This window comes from Trichechus manatus, unplaced genomic scaffold (assembly GCF_000243295.1).
Source record: "Trichechus manatus latirostris isolate Lorelei unplaced genomic scaffold, TriManLat1.0 scaffold00028, whole genome shotgun sequence".
Classification (NCBI taxonomy): Eukaryota; Metazoa; Chordata; class Mammalia; order Sirenia; family Trichechidae; genus Trichechus; species Trichechus manatus.
This window is the reverse complement of record NW_004443964.1, coordinates 18,258,268-18,265,489: the sequence shown is the minus strand read 5'-3', so window position 1 is coordinate 18,265,489 and position 7,222 is coordinate 18,258,268. Positions and strand designations below refer to the sequence as shown.

The 7,222-nt window shown below is 38.8% G+C and overlaps 1 long non-coding RNA gene across 1 annotated transcript in view; it reads left to right on the top strand.

The window, feature by feature from the left end:
• The first annotated feature begins 16 nt into the window (after positions 1–16).
• The window catches only part of LOC111820170 (uncharacterized), a 71,421-nt gene continuing 64,215 nt past the window's right edge, over positions 17–7,222 (top strand). Inside the window, exon 1 of the long non-coding RNA XR_002823714.1 lies at positions 17–290. This is a non-coding gene — a long non-coding RNA (uncharacterized LOC111820170). The remainder of the gene's footprint in view (positions 291–7,222) is intronic.

Sequence of the window (7,222 nt, the reverse complement as noted above, 5' to 3'; positions counted from 1 at the left end):
CGCTCACCTCCCGGCTGCGCCGCGCGCGAGGCGGAGCGAGGCGCCCGCCGCCGCCGCCGCGGCAAGCTGAGGGGCGAGAACCTGTCTCCGTGCCGCCGCTGACAGTAGGACGCTGTGGGCTGTGCTTGCCGCCCAGAAGGCCCTGCCGCGCCTTTCCGGGGCGCAGACCCGCCGGGGGGCGTCCAAGCGCAGCGAGGTGTTCTGGGAATCGCGGGCGGCCGCGCTCCTCACAGGAGACCCCGGGGGCGGGGGCTGGACCCCGAGGTGCGGCGAGCCCCTCATCGCGGCAGGTAAGAGACCCGGGGGTACAGGGACGTTCGCCTCCAACGCCTCGGATTCAGGGAGAGGGGCGGGGGCGAGCAGGGAGATAGGGACATGGGCAGCGAAGTGCCTCCGGTGTCCAAGGCGTGGGGCAGGTTGACTCTGAAGGTGGCATTAAGGGTGACTTCAGATGGGTCCGGAGTCATTCACTTCGGTGTCACCGAAGGTGTCATGGAATTTGGTACCAAGAGAGTCTCCGGATGACGGGGACCCAGGAGAAGATGCGAGGCAGATTACTAAACGTGGTGTAGAACGAGTTGCCAAATGTGCCCCCAGAATGTAGCATCAAAGTAGTTGAAATGTGCTAGGTGAGGCACAGGATCGGTTGGCTTGTGTGGCTGGGAAATTCATGATGGGAATGTTATTAGTGGTATTGATTCCTCCGAGAGAGAAGGAGGTGTAGTATGATAAAAGATCAGTAGGGTTCATTGCTAGATATGTTGCCCCAGGAAATCGAGAGGAGCTATGATAAGCTATTTGTGAGAGAAAGTACCCACGTGAAAGAAGAAAGCAGATTGTTTCAGGTTGTTAGATGGAAAAGAAAAAAGAGGGCTAAAATAATGCCAGGTTTTGCAGTCAGCGTGGAAAGCACAGATAGAATTGTATCTTAGCTTCTGTTCCAGGTGTGAAATGTTTAAAATGGTTTTCACAAAACACAAACAATGATAATTAATATCAGGAAGAAGATTTGGTGTTTTGGTTGTCTCTCACTTTCCTCTCTGTTCCTCTTCAGGAAAAGAAAAGAAAAAAAAATATCTTGAGCATAATTATGAGTTCAAGATCATTAAGCAAAGAGGAAATATTTTTTGTATGTTCCCCTTTCTCCGTTTTCACACAGGTGAAAATATCTGGAATGAGGAAAACAATATGGTGAACAAAAGGGATAAATTTTCAGGCATTTTGAGAGGTTGGAGCCAAAAGCTGTTGCAATGGTTAATTACAGAGAATGACAGTAGTGAAATATTCTTGCATGTTCTTGGTGTTGGGATGGAGAAATAAGAAAAAAAAAAAAATGAATACAGTAAAGGTGGCATAAAAAGCAGCAGCATGGATGCTGTCAGTGGAGCTCTTCTTGCAGCATTTCCCAGGTAGAAAAGATCATCTTAGGGATGTCAGTGCAAAAATAAAATATTAAATTCTCTCTCTCTCTTCTCTCTATGTATATATATACACACATGTATACACACACACGTGAAATTATCTACATGCTGCAAAACATTGTGACTTCCATTTAAACATATCTGTGTTTTGAGAGGATTGTCAGAACATAGTTGGAATTTCAGAAGTAACAAAAGACAGCTTGATGAACTACTTAATATACCTTATAGTATAAATGTAATTGAGTGTCTGTATACTATGAAACAAAAGGAAAAGTATCTGGATGTGCTCATTAGGATATATTTAATCGTGGATGAGATTTTAGTGTTTTCTGTTATGCTTGTAGAGAAATTGAATTACTTGCCTGCATATTGTTTTGTATTATAGTAATTTGCCAGATAATCTGAAAATCATACTGATTGGCTTCCCCCAGTTTCCAAATTCACCCATTGAAGGATTTTTGATTTAAAGGAAAAACAATTTTCTTTGGTGATTAATTTTGGATTTTAGTCCCATGTCCCTCACCTTGAGGCTCTGTTGGGACTAAAGCAGAGAGGAGAAGCCCAGAGGAGAATAAAGAGCAGTTCTGTTGGGTCTTCCTGTTTTGTTCTGACTGTAAGCCATATGTACTGTCACCCCCTACTGTCTGTAGAAAGAGGTGTCACAGAGCGCGGCTGTTTTCTTGTTATCACTGCCCCCTTGTGTAAGGGAAGAAAATGATAGTTACACTTCTGGGAACTCCTCTCCTCAGATTTTTGATACAGTGGTTATGTAAATTTATTAATCATCTAGTCTCTGTATTCTCTTCAGAGTTGCAGGCCTTCAACTTAGGTTTCAGATTTGATGTCTAATTTTAATGGTATCTAATTTTACTCATTAATTCAAATTGCTAAGAATGTTTTCAGTATGTTCAGGAAGATGGTGCAGTATTGTTGCTAGTAGTAATGACTCTGTGCCAGTCCAGGAGAAGAAACACTCATAAACCTTCCACAGAGCTTAGGAAATAGGACATTGCCTCCTACATTTTTTTAACAATTATTTTCTTCTTTTAGCTAGACTGTTTCTGCCATTTTTTTCAACAAAAACTTATTAGGTTGTGAATCACACGTCTCATGTAGCCAAACACATACAAACAAGTATGTGTATATATAACATATATACATTTGTTGATATGGGAATTCAGTATAATGATTATGGCTAAAACTTATATTTAAAAAATTATCATAGACTCACGCCATGCCCTGTATTTGTATTGATTTGTAGTTCATTTTAGTATACTTCACTTATGAAACCTATTTTGGTTTGCATCTTTATTGTAAATAAAGATTTACTAACACTGTTAAATATTAGATTATTTCCCTTTCCATCATCGACTCTTGACTGTCCTGTACTAGTTCTCTTTACCCCCCTTTCCCCATAAGTATCTTTGCTCTTTCAGTATTTTCTAAATGACTTTGTGTGCCTTTTTTGAATGGAAAAAGAAGTAGACCCTAGAATGGAGTAAGTATACTAGTTCAGTAACTCCAGAAGGTGACTACTGGGATAGTTGATACATATTAAATATATGGTAGAACAAGTATGCATGAAAGAAATGCATCAAAATTTTCTTCTTGTCATATCCTATTACAATGGAATTAAAACTGAACTTCTGAGACACACTGATTGGGCACACTAGTTGACTTATATTGGATAGTATTTACCCAAGGAACCCTGGTGTCGCAGTGGTTCAGTGCTTGTCTGCTAACCAAAAGGTTGGTGGTTCAAGCCCACCAGCCGCTCCATGGAAAAAAGATGTGGCAGTCTGCTTTTGTAAAGATTTACAGTCTTGGAAACCCTATGGGGCAATTCTTCTCTGTCCTACAAGGTTGCTATGAGTCGGAACCGACCCGACTGCAGTGGGTTTTGGGTTTGGGTACTTACACAGTATCATAAATGTTAGCTAGAATATTTTTACTGATGTTGTTGTTAGTTGCTGTCGAGTTGATTCTGACTCACAACAACCCCATGTGATACCCAGATTCTATTTCAAAGAACTAAAACAAGCTGTTGCAGGTGGACATTTAATTTTCTTGCACTGGTCTGATCAAGGTAACAGCTGTAAAACAGTTCGGAAGCTAGTTTAATTATTTGGGTGTTTCTTTTTTTCTCTGTGAATGACTTGAGACTCAGCATTGTCATAGCTACTTAATGTGCCTCTAGTCATCAAATACTATTATTATTTGGAGAGAAGGCACTGTAGAGATGTTGTTGTTAGCTGCCATCGAGTCACTTGCCATCCCTACAGTGATTGCTATTTTGAGCCCATTGTTTCAGCCACTGTATCAGTCCATCTTGTTGAGGGTCGTCCTGTCTTTTGCTGACCCTCTACCAATAATGATGTCCTTCTCCAGGGACTGATTCCTCCTCATAACACGTCCAAAGTATATGAGATGAACTTTTGCCATCCTCTCTTCTAAGGAGTGTTCTGGCTGTACTTATAAATAAATAGTTAGGCTTTGTTGTAATACCCTGAAAACTATCAACTGGTTTATTTTAATAGTATCTTTTATAGTAACTTATGTTAGATGGAAATTATTTACAGTTAAACAAAGAAGTCAAGGGGATGTACATGTAATGATGGAGAGTACATATCCCTAATGAACCTCTTGAAAAATCTGTGGAGAGGAATAGGTTAAAAGAAGTGCTAAAAGACTTAGAGCTATATTTTCCCGCTCAAGCGTCCTTTTTTAAAAAAACAGTGTGTTTTACTTTGAGTATTTAAGGTTCGAGGTAATATAGATGGAGAACGAGAAAGTTGGGCCTGAGTTTTAGAAGGCTAAAGCAGGTTGAGGATGCAGTAAGTGAAAAGAGTTTCTGGTAGGGACCTTTCTTATTCCAGAAAGCTCTAAATAAGTAATTCCAATCCTGTAAGTATTTCTGGAAAAAATTGCAGTGTATCTTATTATAAAAAAATCTTTACAAATCATGTGAAGGCTGTGTTTGTGGATATTATAAATGTCAGATAAGTTGCTTTTGTATGGGCCACACATTACAGAAATATCTTATGTTCAGTTTCGGTTTGCCCTTGAGTAGTTGAAGGTAAACATGACTAAGTTTAAGAGGCAAAAGAATTAATTTGGTGTTAGTCTTAATCATGCTCTTTCTTTACCCTTTTCTTCCCCGTAATATCAATTTCTGCCTCTGTGCAGTGCATGCTGTATGTTGTTGTTAGTTGCCTTCGAGTCAGTTCTGACTCATGGCAAATCATATGATATATACCACCTCTCATACTCCTTTCTTTTTATCAGAACTTGGGAGTTTCTGATATCAGTCATATAAACTGAGTAGTGTTACAGCAAATGATCTCATTGGTGTGTTTTTTTGAGAATCCAGTTGTCCAGTAGACATCTTTACCGCTTATATCAAATTTATAGATACCTCCATATTGCTGCCAGAGTGATCTTTCTAACACGATCATCTGACCATGTCACTCCTTTATTCAGAATATTCCAGTGGCCCCTCATCACTTAATGGATAAAATAAAAACTTGTTAGCAAAGTATAGAAAGTCTTCATGATCTGATCACTACTTACTCTTTAGAGTCATTGCCTGCCACTTTCTTCTTCAAAGTTATACTTCACGCAACTACCTGTGGTCCGTTAAATATGTAATATTCTTTTACCTGCCCATGCCTTTATATGTGAAATTCTCTCTGCATAGAATACTCCTTTGTTCTCAGGGCAAACTGCTACTCAGCCTTTATGTCTTGGCCCAAACAGTATCTTTTGAGGGAAGGTTTTGCTGATTCCCCCAAGTGGACTTGGACATGCCATTTCCTATTCTCCCAGTCATGTGGTAAATATGAACATTATTTTAGTTATCATATATTTTAATTATTTATATGTCTGTCTCGTCATTAGTCTGTGAGCTCCTTGAAAGCAGGCACTATGGTGTTTCATCTTTTATTTTTAGCATCAGTATAACCAAAAAAACGAAACCCACCACTGTCAAGTTGATTCTGACTCATGGCAACCCTATAGGACAGAGTAGAACTTCCCCATAGGGTTTCTAAGGCTTTAAATCTTTACAGAAGCAGACTGCCACATCTTTCTCCCATGCAGCAGCTGGTGGGTTCGAACTGGCAACCTTTTGGTAAGAAGCCGAGTGCTTTAACCAAGGCGCCACCAGGGCTGCTTGAATCAGTATATTTAGTACATAATATGTGCTCATTATCTATTTATTGAGTAAAGATTGTTGAAAACTATCTCGGTTATGCCTTTGAAACCTCATCTCTTAAATAGGGAAATTTCAGGTATCAGGAGGTATGTAGAAAAATATAGGTATATACATACACCATCTATAATATTATTCAGAGTAATCCTAGAGTGTAATTAAAACTAACCCAAAAGATAAACCAGATTTGTTGTTGTTACTCTTTTTTTGTTCTTTCTATTTTATTTCTTCTAAGATTGATTTGTTTGTTCTTTTGGCAGTCCACGGTATATTCAATATTCTTCATCAACACCACAGTTAAAATGTATCAGTTCGTCTTCTGTCTTTTCATTCTCCAGCTTTCGCATACATATGAGGCGATTGAAAAGACCATGGCTTGGTTCAGGCGCACCTTAGTTGTCAAAGTGACATCTTTGCCTTTTAAGACTTTTTTTAGGTTTCTGGGGATGGGGAGAGGAAGAGTAGGAGGTTCCCTACCTACCATGTAGCTACCTGTGCCTTTCTCTGTGTAAATTTTAGCCAGTAACTTAATTGCTCAGGGTTTAGTTTCCTCATATGTAAAATCAAAGTAATAATTTATGCTTCCCAGTTTTGTGGGAGTTTAATGAAGCAATATATTTGAGAGCATTTTAAAATTTCAAAACATTATAAAAACTTGAATTATTTCCATTATATATTACGGCGGTTGGTAAACTACAACCATGGGTTAAATACAACCCATCATCTATTTTTGTATGACCTGCAAGCTGAGAGTGGTTTTTATATTTGTAAATGTTTGAAAAAAAATCAAAAGAAGAATAGTACTTTGTGACATGTGAAAATTATATGAAATTCAGATTTCAATATCCATAAAGAAAGTTTTATTGGAGCATAGCCATGCTCATTTGTTTATATATTGGCTACGACTGTTTTCGAGTACAATGGCAGAGTTGAATAATTGCAACAGAGATGACTGTATGGCCTACAAAGCCTAAATATTTACTGTTTGGCCTTTTATAGAAAAGATTTGTCAGCCCTTGGTCTAGTATATAGTCTGTGCCTATTGAGTGTTAATGTAATGAGTTGGAGATACACCAGCTATGTCTGTTGAAAGCCTTTGCATGGGATAATAGCTGTGTCTTTTTATTAAGAAAAGATTGGCCACTTTGTCCTAATACTGATTTATATGGTAGAACCCAACGGTACCTCCTTATGATACTCATATTATGTCTAACTCTGAAGAAGTTTATGATAAAGTGTATTATTAGAGTCTATTCTTTTTTTTTAAAGAATAGGTATCCTAAGTGGAGTAGATTAGAGCACAATATATGAGAATATTTTTCTTTGTTTGCTCAGGTCTCAGTCTCTCACGTATCTATTTGCATAAAGAAGATCATTGTTATATGAAGTTTACTTTAAAAAAGAAAACAACTTGATTTTGTACATTAGTTTATTGTTCAGACACCTTGTCTGTCTTTTGGAAGCAGATCACCAGGCCTTTCTTCCTAGGTGCCTCTGGGTGGGTTTGAACCTTTAACTTTCCAGTTAGTAGTTGAGTGTTTACCTGTTTGTGCTACCCAGGGACTCCCACCTTGTGCGTAAGATAGTGTAA